The sequence below is a fragment of the Colobus angolensis genome, unplaced genomic scaffold, assembly GCF_000951035.1.
Source record: "Colobus angolensis palliatus isolate OR3802 unplaced genomic scaffold, Cang.pa_1.0 Scaffold89, whole genome shotgun sequence".
NCBI classification, from domain to species: Eukaryota; Metazoa; Chordata; class Mammalia; order Primates; family Cercopithecidae; genus Colobus; species Colobus angolensis.
Genome location: NW_012122820.1, coordinates 4,666,157 through 4,690,020, shown reverse-complemented (window position 1 = coordinate 4,690,020; position 23,864 = coordinate 4,666,157). Strand labels below are relative to the sequence as shown.

Below are 23,864 nucleotides of genomic sequence, written 5' to 3'. Positions count from 1 at the left end.
ACTTGTCTCGAAACCCAGTAAAGCTTGGACCCAATGCCACCAACTTTTCTGCCTCTGCAGTTTTGGAGCCCTTAACGTGAAGGTTACAGCCCAGAAGCCTGCAGGCTGTTTGTAGCCTGTAGATGTGTTTTCTTCCCAGCAGCTGGTGTACACAGAGTTTTTGTATTATTTTTCATATAGGCAATACATTTGCGTGGTTCAAAAATTAAAGCACTGTAGAAAGGTATTCAGTGAAATCTTATCCCTGCCTCCAGTGGCCAGTCCTGCCCTGCCCCTCCCCTGTAAATACTTTTATTAGTTTCCTGTACAACCTTCCAGGATTTCTTTTTGCAGATAAAAGTCAGTACAAATACTTATCTGCCTCCAGCCCTCTACTTCTTACATAATTATAGCAGACTATACGCCCTATTTTTAACCTCGCCTTTTTCACTTAATTTATCTTGGTGATCTTTCCCTATCCGTATGTGGAGAGCTTCCTCATTCTTTTTTTACAAGGGTGTAGTATCCCGTTGTATGGATTTACCGTAATTTAACAATCCCCTACCGATGAACACAGGTTGTTTTTAGTCATTTTCTGTGAATGTTACAAGAAACACTGCATGGGATAAACCTGCCATTTCGTGTTGACCCTGAACGTGTGTAACATTTAAAAATCTGAAAAATCTTTGAATAATCAGAAGAACTGGAAACACTCGGTTCTAACAGGTGGACAACTGGTTGGGTTGGGTAGCAGCTGTCCTTTTAAAGAGACCTCCCTGCCCCGCTCTGGCATGTTCCCCGCCACCTCTCGCTGACCCTCTTGCGTTCAGCCTGAGCGTTGACTGCCATCTGGCAACATCGTGCTGTTTCCCTCATAGAGTATTAAGGAGGAAGGGAAATCACTCATGTACTCACGTCTCTTCAAGGGGGAAGCTGAAAACCAAGGAGGCTGTCTTTTTCCAGCAGAGGGAGGAGGGCAGACTCGATATGAAAGCGATTCTGCTTCTTCATCGGCCCCTCACCACTCGGCCCATTTCGGTTACTCTTCGGTATGCTTGAGATTGCAGCCCCTGCCTTGCTATGTCCAGGCTTTCGTCTCAGGAGCTGAAAAGTGGAAGGGAAAGAACCCTTCCCTCTTCCTGCTTTTGTGCACTGTCTGAGTGGCTGCATGGAGGCCAGCAACGAAAATGAAATACTAGACAGTCAGAAGCGTTGTTCTATTACATGGATCGTCTCAGCAGACCCCCCAAGGCAGTGGTAGCACTATCTCTCCCTTTTCCAGACAAGGAAACAGTAGCAGAGTGAAGCGGCTTCACCAAGACTCATAACTCGTACACAGAACTAGGATCAGAACCCAGGTTTTTCTGTCACTAGAACCTGACATTTTAGCCAATCTATCGTGCTGCTTCCAAAGTTTTTTTTTTTTTTCCTTGAGACAGAGTCTTGCTGTGTCACCCAGGCTGGAGTGCAGTGATGTAATCTTGGCTCCTGCAACCTCTGCCTCCCAGGTTCAGGTGATTCTCCTGCCCCAACCTCCCGAGTAGCTGGGACTATAGGTGCGCACCACCACATCCAGCTAATTTTTGTATTTTTAGTAGAGACGGGGTTTCACCGTTTTGGCCAGGATGGTCTCGACGTCTTGACCTCATGACCTGCCTGCCTCGTCCTCCCAAAGTGCTGGGATTACATGAGTGAACCAGCACACCCGGCCCCAAAGTCTTTTTAAAAAAGGTGTGATTTACAGTTATGCCTCTCACCTGCTAAGTTTGTCAGTACTGATGCTGTGGAGATGACAGTCATGACAAAGATAAAAGCAGCTCTGAAAACAGGCAAGATGGCTCCATGCTGCGAAGAAGGTGGGTGACAATGCGTATGTGGTCTCCTAACTAACATGACGGCTGTTCCTTGATGGGTTTTCCCATTTTATAGAGTGGAATTGGCTCCCCTGCCCTTTTTGCTCTTTCGATCCAAAAACATGTATTGAGCAACTTCTGAATGCCAGGCACTGTGCTTGGTGTGAGTGATAAGCCTGGCACCTGGAGGCTAGTTCAGGTAGGTCAACAGAAAGCTGCAGTGCCACCAGGTGTATGTGGTATTGGTGATGTGGATGCGTTGGGTTGTGTCCAGAACGTGACAAAAGAGACAAATATACCATGGAGCAACCATGAACAGCAAGGCGAGTGGCTTCCAGTTGTCTTGGGTCCTCGTCATTTTACACTACTTGATGAAGGAAGGAAGTGGGGCCCAGAAGTGGTGGCCATGAGCTAAGGTATTGAGCCATCCTTCTGCCCGCAGCCCAGGATGAACATGACCACAACTGGTAGCTCTCTGGAACCTACTCGGGGTTGAAAGTTGGGCCAAAGGAAGCTTCCCTCCCTTTGCTGCTCCCTTTCCTGGCCATTTGTTTACCCTGTAAGCTTGGGGCTGGGGGTCTCCCAAAGGAACACTCACCCTGAGAATTAGTGTTCTTCCAGCGGGGCAAAATCCTCTTCCCTGCTGAAGAAATTGTAAACCCAGCCAGCTGAAAGAGGAAGAGTGCAGGGGTTAGGGAATGATGGGACCAAGAGGGCACATTCCGTCTGATCTCCGAAATTACACCTCAGCTGTAGGACTTGCCCACCAAGGCTTCTCGTCACCGTGCTTTGTTGGATTTGTCATGTTGCTGTTTCTCTCTCTTCCCCGCCCAGGGTTTGCATGCAACAGCATCTGTCATCTCTGTGGTTATCTTAGAACAACTGGGGCTTTTGCTTTTTATTTATTCTTTCTCTGAGTGCAGTGCTAACCACAGCAGCCTACGGGCAGAGGGGTTGGGGAGGGAGCCAGTTGCTTTCCACTGAAATCCTATGGTCTTCAGCTGCAGCTGGTGCGAGTGCTGAAACTGTGTGAAACAAAAGTGTTGAAACTCAGTCCCAAGCGACTTCTGGGGATCTGTTGCCTGTGCTTCCTATGGATGAGTAATTAGAAACGAGTTGTTTTCAGGTTGAAAAGGAGAATCCAGAGTCCTGATGGAATGCAGGCAACAGGCACGTCTAGGGCCACAGACAGGTATGTGCACTTCTCTGTGCTGGCAGCTGTGTGCAGATACAAGAGAAGCTCCCATCCCCTCCTTGCCCTCAAGGAACTTAGTGACAGGAAGAGGAGCAACATTTGCAGTTGGTCTACCCTCTTGGGTCGGTTTCCTCATTACAGAAATGAATGAGGTTAGACTTGATCAGTATTCCTTATTATTATTATTATTATTATTTTAGATTCAGGAGGTACACGTGCAAGTCTGTTACATGGATATATTACATAAGGCCGAGGTTTGGGGTCCTAATTAACCCATCACCCAAATAACGAACACAGCATGCAATAGATAGTTTTTCAGCCCTCGTTTGGTGAGTGTTTCTGATGGGGTCAGTGCTGTGCCCTAGAGTAATGCTTCTCACACTTTCAAAGAAGTTAAGCCAAAAGCCCAGTATTTAGGAAATGGTTGTTTTAGGAAGAGAAGCCTAAATGGAATAAAGACAAAACCTTGAAATGATGAGACGATTTCCCAGCTTCATGCATTCTATCTGGATCAGAGCATTTCCAAATATACACTTAACTGAAAAGGGCACAGTGCAATATGCAGTTACCGCAAAGCAAGGAACCCATGTGCAGGTCTGTAACAGGAAATTTGAAACTTCGTCGAACAGATGTAGAATTAGATACTATTTTAAATTAGCAGAGGCACCTCAAACTTGCTTGTAAAAGTTGTTTTAAAAATAATTAATATTCTTATCACATATATTTATATTTGTAGTACAATGATAAGAAATCTCTTGCAAAAATTAGCTATCGTGGTTACTTCTTTGGAGTTGCCTTTTGTTCTTCCCTTTTACTCTGATATATTCTCCTTCAAGATCTACCAAACAACTTTTCCCAATCCCTCCTCCTCTTCTCACTGCCCATACTATAAGGATGTCATTTTAAAGGCTTTCTTTTTTTTTCTGAGACACAGTCTCGCTCTGTCACCAGGCTGGAGTGCAGTGACGTGATCTCGGCTCACTGCAACCTCTGCCTCCCAGGTTCAAGCAATTCTCCCGCCTTAGCCTCCCGAGTAGCTGGGACTACAGGGAGCGCCACCATGCCCGGCTAATTTTTGTATTTTTAGTAGAGACGGGGTTTCACCATGTTGGCCAGGATGGTCTCAATCTCTTAGCCTCGTGATCCGCCCCCATCAGCCTCCCAAAGTGCTGGGATTACAAGCATGAGCCATCGTGCCCAGCCACTTTTTTTTTTTCTTTCTTTCTTTCCTTTTTTTTTTTTTTTTTTTAACTGCTAAAGACTGAAGATATGCCTGGACACAGTGGGTGGGATTTCCAGGCTGGAAACAAGTTTTCTGTGACACTTTGTCACTATGCTGTCCCATGTCACAGCATAATAAATTATCATGACACTACACTTACATGTAAGTCTGAGCTCATGAGACAGGATCCTGTGCTTCCTTGTTTCCTCTGCTTGCACATTTGTAATTTGATTTGGCTTGTTATCTGTACCTCAGCGACAGTTATTTCCTTCTTCCTCTTACTATATACAGCCAGGAAAGGGGGGTTCTTCCTTCTCATTGTAACACTTTTTTATTTGATTGTCCTCCTATATCCCTCACTCTTTTATTTCCTTGTACTTCTTATGTGAAGTGGCTTCTGTTTGTCTTCTGTTAAATTTAAACTTATCCATTATAGGTAGGTGGAAGTGTTGACTACTTCATTATGTGTTCCGGGGCAGGCATACATGAGCACGTACATATTGAAAGACATATTATTTTGTTAAGAATCACATTTCTGTGCTCACTTTGGCAGCACGTATACTAAAATTGGAATGGCACAGAGAAGATTAGCATGGCTCCTGCACAGGATGACACGCCAAGTGTGCACGCTCTCTCTCTCTATATATATATAAATCACATTTCCTTTTTCTCCTTTTATTAAAAGTAGGACTACTTTATGCATTTGGGTCGAATGACTTTTCTAGGAATTTTATTTCAGGTGGTAAAGAGGGTGTTTCTAAATATTTGTTACAAAAATGGGGCATTGATTGGATAGGGTGGAGCACCACTGGATTAAATGATCTCCAAGGTCTCTGACATTCTTTGTGCAACATTTACAAAACAATGGATGACAGCCTGATTCATGACTCAGTCAGAAAAAAAAAAAAATCCTGGAGGAGAAAGTGATCAGTGAAAGCTGGTATTATTTATTTATAATGTCTTCTTCAGTGAAGTACTGTCCGGGAGATGTGGCTGTCCTCACCCCTGCCCCACCATCCTAGCTGCACTTGAGAAACTGGGGAATTGAAGAAAAGAAAATATTTATTTAATTTCCCATCCAGGATCATGTGAAAACCAATTTCTGGAGTGAGGCCCACACATCTGGAGTGTTTAAAAATCTCCCCAGATGATGTGATGTACTCTGAGGGTTGAGAATTAGTGCGTGCAGAGGGGTGAATGGTAAAAAGGCAGGCCCATGTCCTAACTGCCAGAACTGGTGAATATGACCTTATTTGGAAACAAAAAAAGTCTTTGCAGATTTAATGAAGTTACAGATCTTGAGATGAGATCATCCTGGGATATCTGGGTGGGCTCTCAATTCAGTGGCAAGTGTCTTCATAAAGAGACACACAGAGGAGGGACACAGAGAAGGCCAAGTGAGGACAGAAGCAGAGTTGCTGCCACATAGCCTCCAGCCAAGGAGCACCTGGAGGTACCAGAGCCAGAAGAAGCAAGGAGGAGATCCTCTCCAGGAGCCTTTAGAGGGGACACAGCACTGCAGTCGCCTTGATTTAGTACTTCTGGCCTCCAGAACTGTGAGAGAAGTAATGTGTGGTCTTAAGACACCCGGTTTTTGATAATTTGTTGGCAACTCTTATAGATTAGATTAAAACCCTGCCTAACGAGTGGAGGAGATTTGGTGAGATGGAAGAGATGTGGGAGAGCCTTTCTCATGTGGAAGCAAAGTGAGTGAAAGCAGGGAGGCCTGGCTGGAGGGAAGACGGGAGGCAGGACCACTACAGAACAGCGACTGTCCAAGGCGAGCGGGCGCTAATTCTGTGGAGAGCCCACCAGAGAATATTTCCTTTTTCTAGGAAAGATGAATTCCTCTCCATTCTTCTTCTCCATTCTGTCCTGTCCTATTTTGGAAAATAGTGCTTGCTGCGCCTCCTTAGACCGAAAGAGCCCAAGCAGCCCAGGAAGCGAGTTCACACTCCATTCCACAGCAGTGGGAACCAGTGAAGGGTGAGGCCAGATGTCTGGACGCTCAGTGTTCTGTTGCCCGTCGGTGTAAGGGTCACTCCCTCCAGGGTGCACTCCACCCCTCCCCGACACCAGCAGTTCCACCTTACGGGGATGGCTTTATGAATCCCAGCAAAGCTATTTGTCTTGCAGCCCTGGAAGGTCTGGGTGATATTGCTGACATCGTTGGATGGCCCTGCCAATGTCTTAGAAGTCAGTCCCAACTGCAGATTTCTAAACTAAGTCGCATCACTTCTGACAAACTTCTCCTAAGGGACCATTTTCTCCTATCCTCAGACCACCAAGCTGGAATGAGAGCAGCCAGCCTCGGAGCACACGCCGTGCCAGCTGTGCTTAGTTAATAACCAGCCAGCTATCTTGGGGAGGCATCTCGCGGGGCACTGTGTGATGAAGCACAGATCCATGCCCTACTTTCTGCAAACTTAAGCAAGCGAAACTCTCATTAACAATGCCCATGAAAGCAGAGTCCTCGCTGACTTTTCTGGCTGGCTCAGCAGGAGCTGAGAGGGTGTGAGAGTGCTTGTACAAGAACTCACTAATCTCATTACCGGATCCTGTGTGTGCATTTCCCAGGTGTTGTTTTGAACTGTGAACTCAGAAAGGGCCAATACTCTGGGAGCAGGGAGGTCACCCTGAGTATAATATGGCCTTAAGGGTAGAGAAAAGCAATTAAATGCCGCCCGAGGGACTGCGATGCACTGAGCACTGGGGCTGGGTGGTGGGGGCCTCGATTGGAAGGAGACAGGAGGAAACAGAGGGGAACAACTGATGCCTGGTTATTCTTAGTCTTTGATTGTCAGCTCTGTTGGGGATTTGACATTACTCATTTTCCTAGAAACGAAGGAAGGACATAGGAACGCCTTCATTTCATTTTCTGGAAATAAACGTCTTTAAAGGAAGGAGATCTCTTCCTTCTGTGGACACCGTCATGTGACTGACACTGTTAAGGTCAGTGGCTACTGATTTAATGTTGAGAGAGATGCTGCAGAATGGTAAACACAGGCCAAAATGTTGTGTTGCTTTGGGATCCCTTGGATAGGAGGCCCTGGTGGAGATCATTCCAGGCATCCTCCTGCCTACAAGGACCCCAACATCCTTGCCCACTATGGGCTTGAGGGAGAAAGGCCTGGCGTCTTAACGTGAGATGTGGGGCTGAGGTTAGGGAGCAGGATGGAGGACCATGGCTGGAGTTGCTAGGTCTCACCAGGGCACTGAGCTGTCCCTAGGGACGCCTAGGGGCATCCCTAGGCATCTCACTGTGCCACTGAGTCAGAGGACGTGTGACAATGTTTCCAATTGAGCAGGAGGGTATTTTGAATGCAAACACACACAGTTTCTAAACCCCCCACCACTGACCTCCTCTTATTTATTAGAAAATCCGAAAGAGTTTCCCAGAGTTGACTGGAAGGGTGGATAAATCTGACACTAACTGGCCACCTGAACCATGGAGAGAAACAGTGTCCTCCAGAGAACAAGCACCATTAGAGAAGCCCTATCATGATGAGAAGGCCTAAGGATTGTTGCTGTCCACACACAGCTCCAACCCAGAGAAAGGGCATGCCAGGGACCAGCCATGTGTCTGTGCTGCAGGCATGGCATGCTACTCCATGCTCAGCACTCTAGTGAAGGCTGCAAGTGTTACTGGGAACAAGGCAGACCGTCCCCGGCCTCAGGGAGCTCACAGTCCAGCAGGAGTAATAGATGTTCACTGGTTACACCAGGCATTGTTTAGTTACAATCGTCATAAATGCTAAGGAGGAGTACAAAGTTCCTGAGAACATACAGTTTCGGATGTAGTCTGAAGGATCTTAAAGACCATTTTGTCCAGCCCAATCAGTCCACAGATAAGGAAACTGAGGCTCAGAGAGGGCAAGGAAATAGATGCAAGAGTACCTATTTCGTCAGTGACTGAGATGGGATGAGAAAACATTTTTGATTCCCAATTCTGTTTTTGTTTAGGCTAGGGAAATTGATTGACATTTGTAGTCAGAGCCAGTTGTAGCAACGTTTTCATTAAAGTGTCTGGGTCTAGGAGTTTGGGTCTCATAAAAAAGCCATTGGATGACAGAATGGAGGGGGACTTTTCACAGCATGGGAAGGGGCTCTTTGCATAAGTCCTTCTTCTGGTAGCTATTCTAATAAGGCAAGGGTGAGTCCCTGTGGGTGCTGTGTGTCCTGTGCTGACGTCAGAAATGATAAATGTGCTTGATGCATGAGCCAAGGAACTCATCAGCCCTCAGCTGTAAGCCCTACCTCCATGTGGTCCTCCAGATGCCAGCCTTGCTCCACACTTCATTCTCTGAGTGGCTGTGCCATTCCAGGTTCCCACAGCCTCTCATGGGTCTAGTCTCCTTACTTCTTTCTGTTTGACTTTAGCCCCTACACTGTCTTCAGACTGTATGACCTTAGGCGGGTTACCTAAACTTTCTGAACCTCATGTGTAAATGAATGTGGACGATGAGGGTTATCGATAGGGTCAATTAAGACAATTAAGGCTCCCAGCACAGTGCCTGGTACGTATTCCATATGAACTCCCTAAAATATGTCAGATCCTGGAACCCCTGATGACCCCTTATAACCTGCAAAACAAGGAATAACCCTGTTAGAATCCAATACATCCAAGAAGACGTTGTTGACTCCTGTTATGTACTAGTCATTATGCTGGGTAGTATGGGTACAGAATGAATAAGCCATGATCCCTGACCTCAGGGAGCTAAAAATGTATGGGGGTAGACATGTACACGAGTCTAATCCAGGGTGATGAGTGACAATCACAAAAGGCCATGGAAACACTGACAGTGAGCAACCCAGTCAGTTTGGCATGACATTCAAGGCTCTCTAGCCCTCCTGTCCTATCTCTTACTCTGTCCTTGTGCCAATGTACCCTGTTCCCTACTCACATTTTTCCAAACACATGCTGGACCTCTTCCATCTCCCTTCCCCTCCCCACAGCCCTGGGGGTTAGTTAACATAAACACAGAGAATATAGGAAATACTAAAGAACCTCATAAAAATCACCCATAAACCCAATAAACAAGATAACCACCATTGATGTTGTGGTACATTTCCTTCTAGTCTTTTTTCAGTGTACATGTCTTTTCTTATTGCCCTTTTCTCATTCTGCTTTACATTTTAGTTTTTCACATGCATTTGTCTCCACTAGACTATGAGCTATTTGAGGACAAGGATAACGTTTCACTCACTTTTTTTTTTTTTTTTTGAGGCAGGGTTGAGACTCTGTTGCCCAGACTGGAGTGCAGTGGTGTGATCATGGCTCGCTTACTGCAACCTCAGACTCCCATACTCGAGATTCTCCCACTCACCCTCCCAAGTAGCTAGGACTACAGGCATAAGCCACTGCACTCGACTAGTTTTTTCTTTTCTCTCTCTCTCTCTTTTTTTTTTTTTGTAGAGGAAAAAAAAGGTTTTTGCTGTGTTGCCTCAAACTCCTGGGCTCAAGTGATCCTCCTGCCTCGGCCTCCCAAAGTGCTGAGATGACAGGTGTGAGGCATCATGCCTGGCCTCACTTGCTTTGTAACCCTGTTCCTAACACAGCATCTTGTACTGGGAGTCACTCTGTAGATGTTAGCTGGATAGAGCCACTGGGTGAATTTGTTTGGCTTTGGAGCTCCGCATGTAATCATTTTTGAGAAAGCAGCTTTGCTGTCCTGTTACGTGCTGCTCATTTAAAACTCAGGCATTCTCATGAGCACTAGAAAGCGCTGGCCGGTCAGCCACTCTGTGGGGTGGGTGAGGGAAGGGACTAAAAATCCGTAATAATTCAACAAGTGGCTGAGCCACAGGCAAGTAATTAAGTGAGTTCTGCATCCTGCATGGGGTTGTGTTGGAAAGCAGCTCAGCTCTGCCTGATTCAACTTTGTCTTGCTTTAGAATGACACAGTTGATACTGGCAAATCTTTCTTTATCCCTTCCGATAAAAAATAATGTTGGCGTTTCACCTGGGTTTGAGTGGGTGAGATTTTCTTCTCTGAGAAGTCAGTTTTGGCTCGAAAATACTCTGGTTAAATTGTAAGAGGCTCTTGAGCGAGGGTTGGAAGTGGGAATAACACAGGCTCTTTTCCAAAAAGCTCAGGGTGGGGAAGCTGGGTCCAGGTCAGGAGGGGAATTCACTCAGCACGCCACAGGTCAATGCAAAGCAGAGCACAAGAGGGAGAATATTTTGAGGGATTAACACAGCAGAAAATGTTGTAGCATCGAGATCCTGTCGAGACTTGTGGCAGGCACAAGAGGCTCGTGGTATACTAAGTACCTTCCATTTTTATTTGTTTCGTTTTGTCGTTTTCTTTTTTCTTTTCCTTTTTTTTTTTTTTTTGAGATAGAGTTTCATTCTTGTTGCCCAGACTGGATTGCAATGGCATGATCTTGGCTCACTGCAACTTCTGCCTCCTGGGTTCAAGCGATTCTCCTGCCTCAGCTTCCCCAGTAACTGGGATTACAGGCGCCTGCCACCAAGCCTGGCTAATGTTTTGTATTTTTAGTAGAGACGGGGTTTCACCATGTTGGCCAGGCTGGTCTTGAACTCCTGATCTTAGTTGATCCACCTGCCTCAGCCTTCCAAAGTGTTGGGATTATAGGCGTGACCCACTGCACCTGGCCACCTTCCATTTTTATAAAAAATGTAGGAAATTCATTGATATGGATGGCAACAGGACAATGAAAGCGGATATGAGAGAGACAAGTCCATTCACAATCTGCGATTTTTATTTGGATATGGCAGGATGTTTGTTATTTACATGTCTTTTTTCTTGAAAGAGAATATGGTATGGCAGAGGCTGTTTCTAGTATTAAATATCTCAGAGGGAATTTCATTACAAGATCAAGGAAAGAGTCTGCACGGTTTTGGCTTCTGATGAAAAGCATCTAAAACCAAGTTAAATCAAAAAGAACCCTTAAACAAATCATTGATTTGGGTGATGCAAAGAAACCTCAGTCAGTGAGCTTCTTTTGGAGCATGAAAGAGAGGAGAGGAACTATGCAGGGCTCAGCCTTGGAGACTACATTCTGGGATAGGATTTCCTATCTCTGCACACCATTAGAAAGAAATGAAGTGGACAGGATCTGGTGGTTTACCTACTATGGATGAGGACAAGAGGAGCCTGAGGCCCAAGGAGGCCAAGTGACTTGCCCAAGGTTAGGACATCCGCGGTGAAATGGGGGAATATGCTTTAAAAAAAAAAAATCCCAAGTCTTGTTTTCTTTCTGTACCTCTACATTGCCTGTAGGAGGTAAGGGATTCAGGAGAAAGAGCATGGGTTTGAGATGTGCTTGGTTGGACTCCAGCCTCCATTTCCTCGTCTGCACATAACCGAGGCTGTGTTAGTCATAACATCTGCTGTGTTAATTCCCCGAAAACATTCTCCCTTGGGTGCTCTGCTTTGCTTTAACCTGTGGCCTCCTGAGCAAATTCCCCTCCTGACCTAGTCCCAGTCTCCCCACCCTGAGCTTTTTGGAAAGGAGCCTGTGTTATTCCTACTTTCAACCCTCCCTCAAGGAGTCCAGGAGTTGTTCCTGTCTGCTCAAGTAGGACCTCCAGCCTCTTGTAAACTCTCCTCCAGCCTCACACACTCACTGGCTCACTTGTTCATTCAGATGCTGTTCTGGATGCCAGGGATACAGCTGTGAACCAAAGAGACACCTGCCTTCATGGAGCTTACGCTCCAGACCGGCACTGCACATTAGAAATACAACATGAGCCACGTGTAGAATTTTCCATTTTGGCCACATTTTTTAAACAAAGTAAAAGAAACAGATGAAATTCATTGTAATAACATTTTAGTTAACCTAATACATGCAACTATTATCATTTCAGCATGACGTCACTCTGAAAATTATTAATGAGATCTTTTACTCTCCTTTCTTTTGAACTCAGTCTTTGAAATCTCTTTTGCTCTTACATCTCACTTTAGACTGTCCACAGTTCAAGTGCTTACCTTCATATGTGGCTTGTGGCTACTCTATTGGACAGTACAGGTCTATAGCTCGGGATCAAGACTCCACCATCCCCCCAAGGCATGGAAACTGGGGGCAGAGTATCCCTGCAAGCCCGGCTGCTTGAGAGAGAATGCTGCCTGCTCCCCAAAGGTGCCTTCGCCTAGGGCCCTCAGTCCCACCCACTGGAGCGTGCTGAGCTCATGCAGAAAGAGGGAGGATGCCCATGCCCCCAGGTCCTGACCTAGTCTGTGGGTTCAGGCGAGGGAACAGCAATGTACTGTCCCCCTGTCATGATAATGGTAATAATATAATTAGCACTTAAAGCACTAAGTATGGGTCATACCCTGTGCTAAGCACTTTATACGTGCTGTGTGTCTCATTATCTTCACCACAACTTTATGAGAGAGGTGCTATTATTATCCACGTTTAACACAGGAGAAATCGGCCCAGAGAAGATAGATAACTTCCTGAGGATCACAGGTAGGCAGTGGCAGGGCTGGGACTTGAACCCAGGGCTATCTGAAACCAAAGCCTGGTATTCTTAAGACAGAATGAGATCCATCTAGAGTCACATGGGAACTGAGCACGGGATCCTGAGCCTCATCTAAGGCTCTCTTCATCCATTCAAAGGCCACACCAGTGAGTTGGAATGCTTTGGAGATGGAGGTGTCATTGAGGGTGACTAAGTGTCACATGGAGGAGTATATGGGAGACATCTGGCATCCCTAGGCCCAGCCCTCCACAGCTGTCAGCCAGGATCTATAACTGCTGGCATGTTCTTATGACAAATAAAATAGCATAATCTTTGAAAGCCATATAATAATGTAGATGTATTACAAATAAGATATTGACTCATAATTGATAGGCATAAATTACAAAATCCTTTGTATACTCTGCAGCACCATGTAAAAGTGTGCTTTCATCATTTTATGGTTATTGCTGTTGTTACCACTCAGTTGGTGGTGTGTCCAGGGAGCTTACCCCAGCCCGGATCGCAGTGGTAGTGCCTGCAATATCAAATGGCAACTGAGAACATAACCTGACTTGAATGTTCTGTCCCCACTGGGTCCCAGCGCCTGGAAGTATTTGAGTTTTGCATATGGATATATTGCAGTAAAAGCCCAATGTGCAGACGAGCTAATTAACCAGGTGTTTTCAGCATTTGCCAGCTTGCCCGGTGCTGAAATCAGTCTTCATGTTCAGCGTTGGTGGCCAGCAGCACTCCTGGCTCTTCAGAGCATTGTTAGAGAGACACTTAGAAACCAGCAGACATGATGGAGGGGGTAGAGGCCCACTCTCAAGTCCCAGGACAGGCGAGAGGCCAGGAAGCCAGCCACCAGCGTCTGGAAGAAAAAGCCCACCAACTGCTGCGGGTTTCCTGGGCATTGCTTGTGGCCTTGCTAAATGGGATTATCCTGAGGAGCATCCAAATCCCATTCACTCTCTAAGCCCAGTTTAAATCCCACTCGCTCCACAGAAGCCTTTCCTGACATTTCAGCTCCTGTCCTCTCCCCATCTACAGTCCTGTAGCATTGAAAGCCTGTGCCATCCACTTAGACACTGAAGTGTCCTGCCTTGTACAAAGGGTCTTCCAAAAGTTCATGGAAAATGCATATTATGGAAAAAAATACAAGGATTTCAAAATTGTTTTAGCACCAAAATGAACTCATGCTAACTTGGTTTAACATCTGAACAGGATCTGGTTTGAGTCAGTAAGAAGGATAAGACATCAGTTTGAAAAGAGCCCCTATCAAAGCAACACAAATTCTGCTAAAATTGAAGCAAAAACAAACATCAAATTTGTAGAGAAGCTCGGGCAGGAGAATTGTGAAATTATTGATGCTTTACAAGAAGTTCATGGGGACAATGTGCCAAAGAAATCAGCATTTACAAATGGACAGCTCATTTTAAGAAGGGATGAGATGATATTGAAGACGAAGCCTGTAGCAGCAGACCATCTGCATCAAATTGCAAAGAAAAGATTCATTTTGTTTGTGCCCTAACTAAAAAGGTGTTTAACAGAAATAATAATAGTCAACACCATAGACATCTCAACTGGTTTAGCTTACATAATATTGACTGAAAAATTAAACTTGAGCAAACTTTCCACTCAATGATGACAAAACCCTTGTGCCCAGATCAGCTGCAGACAAGAGCAGAGCGTTCAATGGAACTTTCGAACAAGTGGGATCAAAACCCTGAAGGACTTCTTTGAAGAATTGTAACAGGAGGTGAAACAGGGCTTTTTCGGTATGATCCTGAAAACAAAGCACAATCAAACCAAGAGGTGGAAATGGTCCAATCAAAGCTAATGTGGACCAGTCAAGAGCAGATGTCATGGCAATGGTCTTTTGGAATGCTCGAGGCATCTTGCATGTTGACTTTCTGGAAAGCCAAAGAACAATAACATCTGCTTATTATGAGAGCATTTATTATGAGAAAGCCAAAGCATTAGAAGAAAAACACCCCCCTCACCCTCCCCCCCCCAAAAAAAAAAACCTGGGAGAGTTTCACCAGAGAGTCCTCCACCAGGACAATGCTCCGGCTCATTCTTCTCTTCAGACAAGGGCAATTTCAAGAGAGGCTTGGTGAGAAATCATTAGGCATCCAATTTACAGTCCTGATTTGGCTCCTTCTGACTTCTCTTTGTTTTCTAATCTTAAATATTTAAAGGGCACTCATTTTTCTTCAGTTAATAATGCAAAAAAGACGGCATTGACATGATTACGTTTCCAGGACCCTCATCTCTTTAGGGATGGACTACATGGCTGGTGTCATTGCTTAAAAAAGTGTATCGAGCATGATGGAACTTATGTTGGGAAATCAAGTTTATATTTGTAATTTTCATATTTTAATTCCATTTTTATGAACTTTTTGAAGTCCCCTTTTACTGTTAGCTACATATTTTTGTTTAGTTTAACCTTTACTTTCACATTCCTGGCCTTCTGTGACCTCTCCCAGTGACAATCATATGTGGACTTGGGACATCTCTGATGACCTATCTGGTTGGTAAACTGTAACTTGTTCCAGACTGGGTTTAAGGGAGCTGTTTCATTATTATAAGTACGTGTGATATTCTTCATTAACTTTTCATGTGGCTTTGCAAGCTGTCTAGGCATCCAAAACACATACCCTTTGCGAGGCAGGCTGGTCTCTTGTAGTCTCAGCCTCCATCTTAGAATAGCTGTCTTACTTACCTTGGCTGTACTCAGTGACAGCGTATTGCTGGGATATTGAGTGAAGGGCTAGTGCCACAGTCCAGATTAGCTCCCCCTGATACTAGCCACTCACGTAATACTCTTTACCTTCCTTTTACTGCAGTTATCATGGTTTATATCATATATTCACTCATTTGTTAAAGCCTTTCCCCCAACCCGCTGGGAGACCTATTTGCTTCTTCACCATATCCCGTGCACCCGGTGCCTGGAACCTGGCAGGGGGTCCGTAAAGACTAGATCAATAAATGCATGAATTAATTAGCATGGTCACTCTAGGAGATGGCCAGGGGTGGGAGAAGAGAGTTCAGATCTGGGGCTCTGGGGCTTTCTGAATTCCTCAGCTGTAAAGAGAAGTAAGGTCTGCTACAGATGGGCAGTGGAATAATGGAAAATACATTGGCTTAGAAGTCAGGGACCTGAGGGTCAGGCATTCTCCTGCATTTTCTATGTAACCTCAAGAAAGTCTTACAAGGGTTGAAGGAGATGTTTTTGTGAAATTGCTTTGAAAACCGTAAAGTGATACGGTAAGATGTTGTTCATCATCCTCAGATCTGGCTCGTGCCTATTTGTCCAAATGTATTCCTTATTAATTTAATTTAGCTAGGCCAATCTTCTCATTAAAAAAATATGTTGCTCTCCTTAATGCAAAACAATGCATCGTAATAACAAAAATATCAGAAAATTCAGAAGAAAATGAAAATCATCTCTTAAGGTTACCATCTGGAAATAACACTGTTCACCTCTTATTTATAGTCTAAACAATTTTTTTCTAAGTGAGTTTCCCAGATGTCAGCAGTGGGGACAAGACAGGGCAGCTTTCCTCTCCTGTTTTCCCACTGCGCTGGCTTTGCTGAGGGCTGCTGCCTGGGAAAACACCAGACAGTGAAGTCTCCCCATTTGTTTGCTTCCAGCATCCTGGTAGCAATGCCAGTGGGTCAGGGGACAGGGGTGCCAACAGGTGGCTTAGAGAGGGGGTTACCTTGCTCCAGCACTTTTCATTATCTAAAAGTGCTTATTTGGTCTGCATATTTTTATTTGTCTCTGGAAATAACTGGCCACTGGAATATAAGCTCCACAAGGACAATACCTTGCAGGATTTGCCTGTTGCTGCCTTTGGCACCTAACAGAAGTGCCTGCACAGAGTGAATATTCATTGAACAAATGAATGAACACAAGCGCTGTGTTACCTCATATAGGATAGGAAACACCTGATGAATATTTGCCTCCCATGAATTGTGCATATGAGAGGCACAGAGGCCAGATTCCTTGGTGATATACATCTGGACTTCCAGGTCTAGCTGTGGTTTGAGCTTTGGCGTTATACAATAGATAATCCCAATCCCCTTTTTGTAATCACTACTGCTCCCTTCAGTCATTTCAAGCATGCTCTCAGACCATGCTACTTATCGTGTGGCCAAAGCATTCTGTAAAATTGCTCTCTAGGTTCAGTCATAACACTCCCAAACTGTCCTGTGCAAGGAAGGCCATCCTCTCCCTGTCCCAAAGCCTGCCCCTCCTCCATTGTCTTTCAGCTTTCCCTCCTTATGTAGCCCCTAGGCTTTCTTGTACATCCTACTGCATTTCTTTCTTAGGGAGGGCAGTGATTCTTGCCACATGCTTACATTGCTGTCTTCAAAGGTGAGCTCCTATGGTGTAGACAGCATCTGTGGATTTGGATGGAAAGAATTTCAAGAGCACTTGCTGGGAGCTGGAGCTCTGTGGGGGGCAGTGTCCAGTGAACCCTGAGGCTCCCCCCTTCTCATGCACAAGGGCCTGCTCCCGTCAAGCTAGACATAACCTCTGGATTCAGGGTCACTAAGCAGACTTATCACTACTGTTCCTTCATCTTCCCTCCTCTTCTCCAAAACCTGGAAGAGGATGAGTTAGGCCTGTTTTCTTCCAGAACATGCAATGCGGTAGGAGGGATGTTTCCTCTCATTTTTCCAAAATTCCTATAAAGCCACTTCTGTTGTAACCCTCAATGGAAAACAAGGTGTGATGCATCTCTTGTGTATTTCCCAGGTGGAATTCAAGTCACCAGTGGCCAAAGTACCCTCCAGGTGTGAAGACTTGCAGGTCCTCTGAGGAACCAGGAGCTGCAAGGTGAGTGAGTGAACAAAAGGCGACAGGCTGCAGAGTACTAGATCTGCCCCCACCTCAGACACCAACTCCAGGCCCTGCCTTGTTAGCACTATTGTAGCTGTTTTTTTAACATTCATGAGGATCAGCAGTGGGCCCTTAGATTTGAGAAACAGAGTTCATCAGCCTTCTTGAGGACAGTTTTAAAAATACTAGATGACAGAGGGGCTATTCTTCCTTGTTGGGGTATCACTTAAGTTCATTTAAGGGAGGCCTCCGGGAGAGAGGGTTCGTCACTTTGCCCAGCTCTTTTACATGTGGGTACAAGGGTCTGGAACCTTTACTAGCCTCTCTCTGCAAAGAGCCGCTCCTCAGCCACTGGTCCCTCACAGAGCCAGTTCCACACAGAGCCAGTTCCACTGTGGAGCCTGTCCAGTCCTGATTTCCCTCTTGTCTAGCCTCCCTTGGCAATGAGGAGGGTGTGTTTGCATTGGTGTATAGCATCACTGTTCACTTTCACATCTGCCGTCTCATTTGAGCCACTTCCCGTGGGATAGTGATAGAGCAATAGTTTGGATATTTGTCACTGCCCACATCTCATGTTGAATTGTAATCCCCGGTTTTGGAGGTGGGCCTGGTGGGAGGTGATTGGCTGATGGGGGTGAATCCTCATGAATGGCTTAGCACCATCGCTCATGGCTTGGTGCTGTATTTACCATAGTGAGTGAATTCTCATGATATCTGGTCATTTAAAAGTATGTGGCACCTCACCCCCAACTGTCTCTTTCTCTCTTGCTCCTGCTTTGCCATGTGATGTGCAAGCTCCTGCTTCACCTTCTGCCATGAGTAAGAGCTCCCTGGGGCCTCCCCAGTAGCCAAGCAGATGTTGGCACCATGCTTGCTTAGCCTGCAGAACCATATACCAATTAAACTTGTTTTCTTCTTAAATTATCCAGTCTCAGGTATTTCTTTATAGCAATGCAAGAATGACCTAATACAGATAGGCAGGGAGGAAACTGTTATCCCACTTTAAGAAACAAAAGAAATGGCCAACTTCCCAAGGTCACAGGGTGGCGAAGTTCACACTTGAACTTTATTTTTGATGCCTGAAATGGTACTATGTTCCTGCTAGCCTCTTGACAGATGGGGTTGAGACAGGACAAGAATAGGGAAGGGAGAGGGAATGAAGACTAGAGGTTTGATGGGGAAATAAATGGGAACTCCTGACCTCAAGTGATCCACCCACCTCAGCCTTCCAAAGTGCTGGGATTATCGGCGTAAGCCACTGTGCCCGGCCGGAAACTGAGGTTGTAAAGAGTCAGGCCGACTTAAGATTAAATCCATGCTCTGTCATTAATTAGCTGTTTTCCCCCAATGAATTACTTAACTTTTTCTGAAACAGCTTCCTGTGGTGCTGCTGTAAAGAATAATGCAAAGCAGATTTAAATGAAAGCTCCTCTTTATTGGATTATCCACTCATTGGGATTATCTCTACTGTAGCTGACTTTCATTTTCTCAAGCATTTGAGAGAAGCTTCGGCTTCAAAAATTAAGTAAAATGAGTCGGAATTGTATGGTGTAGAGAATGACTGGAGAGTAGTTTTATTTGGGGACCACCCTGAGAGTTGTTGGTGCCTACAGTTTTTATTGTGCACACACACGTGGCTCTTCTCACCTCGTCTACCTCTGCTGTTTGTGTGTTGTCCCCTGCCAGACTGTCAGTGCGTTGTGAAAGACCGTAGTTGTAAATATATCTCTGTATCTCCCACAGAAGCTCCCTGGTTCGGTGCCTTCCACATAGCTGGAGAAATTGCAACAATTTTTCAAGAAAGAGTTGGAACATCATAATCCAAGAGAAGGAGAGGCTTTGAGAATAGAGAGCTAAGAGTTAAGGGCATAGGAGCAGACACAGAAAACATAGATATTTAGGTCTGGAGACTTGAAAGGGAAGGTTTGGAACTAAGGGAATCTGGGAGAATATATCGCCTAATAAATATACAAAATGTCGTCATTAATGTTGGGTCAAGAGAATTATCTTAGATTGGGCTTCCTGAAAGCCAGCCCTGAGAGGAAGATTCATATTCAGTGATTTATTAAGAAAATGCTCCCAGGAGAACCTGATAAGGGATGGGGAAGCAGGATGGGAGAGAGGAGGAAGCCACACAGAGTGAGATCTCAGCAAAGTTCCAGCCTCTGTCCCCACAAAAGTGTTCCAGAGCGTAAATCACAACTCAGAGTTCGTCCCCCCTGGAGGCCGGAGTACTGGGCTCTCCTAATTCCACGCCCGTCAGTCTTTGGATAAGGGTTCTTTAGAGGGGTGGGGGAAACTTCCAGGCACTTCTGGCTCTGTCCGTGTGGACCAAGTGGGTCAATAGCTCAGGGGTCCACCTTCTAAGAGTTACAGGTTCAGAGAGTTAGAAGCAAAAGCACGCAGATGCTGAGGGAGGGTCCACAAAAAGTATTCAAGGGTGTCTGAGTGGAGCATCGATAACACCACCTTGATAACAGATCTGCAGCCCTGACTTTGTCCAGGTACACCACACTGATCTGCTTCTAAAATGCATCGTCATGTGCAGCTTCCTTATCTATAAAGTGGGGATAGTATTACTTTGCTTGCCTGTATTACAGCATCATTGCAAAAACAAAACAAAAGGAGATCTGGTATACATAGAATTGTAGAGACAACGATAAGAAAGGATGTTATACCAAGCCAGGTGTTATTATTGTATCTCTCTCTTTCTTCCAGGCGCAGGGGATACATGAGCAATTTGTCCTCTTCAGGCTCTTGTCTTGCAGGCGTCAGCACTGACAGCCTTTTAAAAAAGCTTGTTCATGGGAAGAAAGCAGACACTTTTTTAATGTTGATAAATTTTGCAGCAGTTTCTTTAATATATACCAGACGCCTTGAAATACATCTAATTAACCACCAGCTACCATGCTGTGGCTATGTTTGGCTTTGATGTTCTTATTGGCTTCAGCAAGGAAATATTGGAAAGCTAATCATAATAGGACTTACTTCTTATAAAATGCTTTTTATCTTCAAAGTGGTTTACAACCACTAATTATTGAAGGAATTAGGGTGAACAGCAACCATCTCACAGAGACCTCAAATCATTATCAAGGCTTTTAATGTATCTTATAATAGAGCAAGAGAAGTGTGAAGGGGGCTGTTTAATAATAGTTGTCCAGACCTGGAAGAGTTATTTTACAGAGGTAGGAGACAGCTGTTCCCTGTCTCCTTTGAGGCTAGAGCAAGAAAATTGGACCTAATTTGAGGAGCAGGGATGCTGGATGGAGCATGGCAGAAGCTACAGCAGGCTGCAGAATGGAAAGACTACCTGTTTCAAAGGCGGTCAAATGCACCTCCATCCACCTGCCCCTTTATATGGTTGGTGGGGCATATTCACCTTCTTGGTGGCCTGGGGTAGGGAAGATCACCCCAGAAAGTCCTGTCCAGCTGGGGGAGTCAAGGGTATAGATTTTGGGGCCTCTTGGTTGTTTGTCTTCATGTAATTTTTTTTGTTTTGTTTGTTTGTTTGCTTTTTTATTCGTTCGTTTTGTTAGAATATAATCTGGGGTGGAGGAAGCCAATTTGATTCCAATAATAATAATAATAGCTGACAGGCTGGGTGCGGTGGCTCATGCCTGTAATCCCAGCACTTTGGGAGGCTGAGGCAGTTGGACCATTTGAGGTCAGGAGTTCAAGACCAACCTGGCCAACATGGTAAAACCCCATCTCTACTAAAAATAATTTAAAAAATTAGCTGGGCTTGGTGGCACACACGTGTAATCACAGCTACTTCGGAAACTGAGGCAGGAGACTTGCTTGAATCCAGGAGCCAGAAGTTGCTGTGAGCTGAGATCATGCCACTGCACTTCAGCCTGGACAACAGAGTGAGACTCCCTCTCTAAATAAATAAGTGATAGCTGACACACATAAGTTGCTACCCTGGCCCTTCATTTTACAGATGAGGAAAATGAAGTTCAGAGAGCTTAAGAAATTTGCCAGAGTCATACCACTAACTCAGGCACTGGCCTTGGAATTTATGTTCTTATCCACCATAGCAAGAGGCCTATCAGAGAAGGGGTGGTAATTTGTCCAAAGCCCCCTAACTTCACTATGTGTCAAAAAGATAAATAATACTCTCATATGGAACAGGAACAAGTCTCATGTCTGGCTGGGTTTGGCTCCTGTGCTAAGTGCTTTCCTCCTGAGCAGGGGGTGGTGAGAGGAGCCCAGTGAGACGCAGCTCAGCATCTCTGTTCCTCACCATCAGGGTGCTTGCATCTGCCTTGTCTCCTGCTCCCACTCGAGGGCCTGCCCTGGTCATGGGGTGTGTAGAAGAGGCACAGGCATGAAGAACTGGTGGCCCCCCTGTGAAACTCTGCCTTTCCCCACCAAGCACTAAAACATTTAGTAATGGGTCCTGCCCTGTATGTTTAGGGTTGAGGGGATACGTTCTAAAGAGGTGTCAGCTACTAACACCTGTGCAAAAAGTACTAGGGATGCAGCTTCCCTTTTCCAGAAACATCAGCCACTCAATCTCTTTCTCGGTGAGAGCCAATAGATTGTTGGTAGGTTGAAATTGGTCACAGTGGGAATATTGACACCACAGAAATAGGCAGATGCTACAAATCAGGGCTGCCCCCTACACCAACCCGGAAAATTGGTTGTTAAATATTGCAGTGTCTTTTTTTCTGACACCAAATGTGTATCCTATAAGTCAATTCAATTCTGACATTATCCAGAGTTAGCACAGACCCCACAGTTTAAGGAGTCTGTCCCACAAGACTGCACCCACATCAGATACTAATCCCCAGTCCTCCTGCCTCTCTGTGGTTTGAAGAGACCCACCTATCTCTTTGCCTTTATCAGACATCGCCAGCTCCGAGTTAATCACTGGGGCTTCAGGGTACTGCTGCATATGGAGGATCCCTCCCGCTGAAGCCTGGGTGAATAAAGAGATGTGAATGGGTCCTGGAGATGCTTTTTGGCCTTTCCGTTTCCTAACTCTGTGCTGCAGGAGAGATTCAAGGGAAATTTGGATGACTTAGCGGCTGCTTTCAGGTTTGCCAGTGGTGTGGTGTGGAGAGACCAGCTGTTTTCTCTCTCTCCTGAGCCCAGATTAAGGGGAAAATTAGCTTAGAACCCTTAGAAGGGATTTAAGTTTGATCTACGACCTTTCTGATTGCAGCAGTTACTAAGCTGCTAGAATTACCTTGGATATCTGGGAAATCTTCCTGGAAATATTTAAGGACTGGATAATTCCCATCTGTTTATAAAGGCTTTTATGGAACCATTCTGGAGGGAGGAGAGTGGCCTGGAAACTCTCACAGAGTCAGGCAGATAGAAAGTATTTTCTCTTTTCTCCTTGTGGTGGTCTTTTCCCTTTGCCTTTAGAATACACTCCACCATTTCCTCCTTTATGGATGTACTTACTGTCTGTTGGTCTAATGGAAAATTTTTGAGACAAAAAGCTATGTCTAGCCCTGAGATTAAGGCATCCTTGGGCTTCCTCCAAATGGGAGACAGCCGAGCTCAGGCAGGGCTTCCACTTTATTTGGAAATTAAAATAGAAGCACTTCTGCTGTTTTGTTTTCCGCGGCTCTTGAGAAAGCCACAGATGCTCAGCAAAGACTGCAGGTCTAGCCAGGGGACACAGGGTAAGAGAGAAGAGGCTGAAGTCATGTTAGACTAGTGGTCTTCACAAGGGGCTCTGCCTGCTTCTTTATTTGTAGGGTTTATTTAGTTCCCTCCACAAACAGACTGAAAGTTTTCACAGGGAAATTGCTTAATTTTCAGCCATTTACTCCTTGCTGGAGTTGAATGTAAAAGGCAGAATCAGGCTTCTGGGATAAATACAATGGACTGGACTAGATTTGCAAGGCCTGGGAGACAGAAGACAGTTCTGACCCTTTTTTTTTTTCTTTTTCTTTTTCTTTTTTTGGGATGCAGTCTTGTTCTGTCTCCAGGCTGGAGTGCAGTGGTGGGATCTCGGCTCACTGCAAGCTCCGCCTCCTGGGTTTACGCCATTCTCCTGTGTCAGCCTCCCAAGTAGCTGGGACTACAGGTGCCCGCCACCACACCCAGCTAATTTGTTGTTTTATTAGTAGAGACAGGGTTTCACCGTATTAGCCAGGATGGTCTCGATCTCCTGACCTTGTGATCCACCCACCTTGGGCTCCCGAAGTGCTGGGACCACAGGCGTGAGCCACCGTGCCCGGCCCTTTTTTTTTTTAATAGATGTGTGGAGCTATTGACATATAATAAACTGCATTATATGTAAAGTGTACCATTGGATCAATTTTAATATATATTTGTATATATGTATATATGCGTGTGTATGAATAAATAAATAAGTC

General features: G+C 45.2%; 1 protein-coding gene across 1 annotated transcript in view; it reads left to right on the top strand.

Moving 5' to 3' along the window:
- The window catches only part of CRACR2A (calcium release activated channel regulator 2A), a 129,070-nt gene that overhangs the window by 22,050 nt on the left and 83,156 nt on the right, over positions 1 to 23,864 (top strand). Inside the window, exon 3 of the mRNA XM_011931065.1 lies at positions 17,446 to 17,526. The gene's annotated coding sequence lies outside the window, so the exon portion shown is untranslated. The remainder of the gene's footprint in view (positions 1 to 17,445; positions 17,527 to 23,864) is intronic.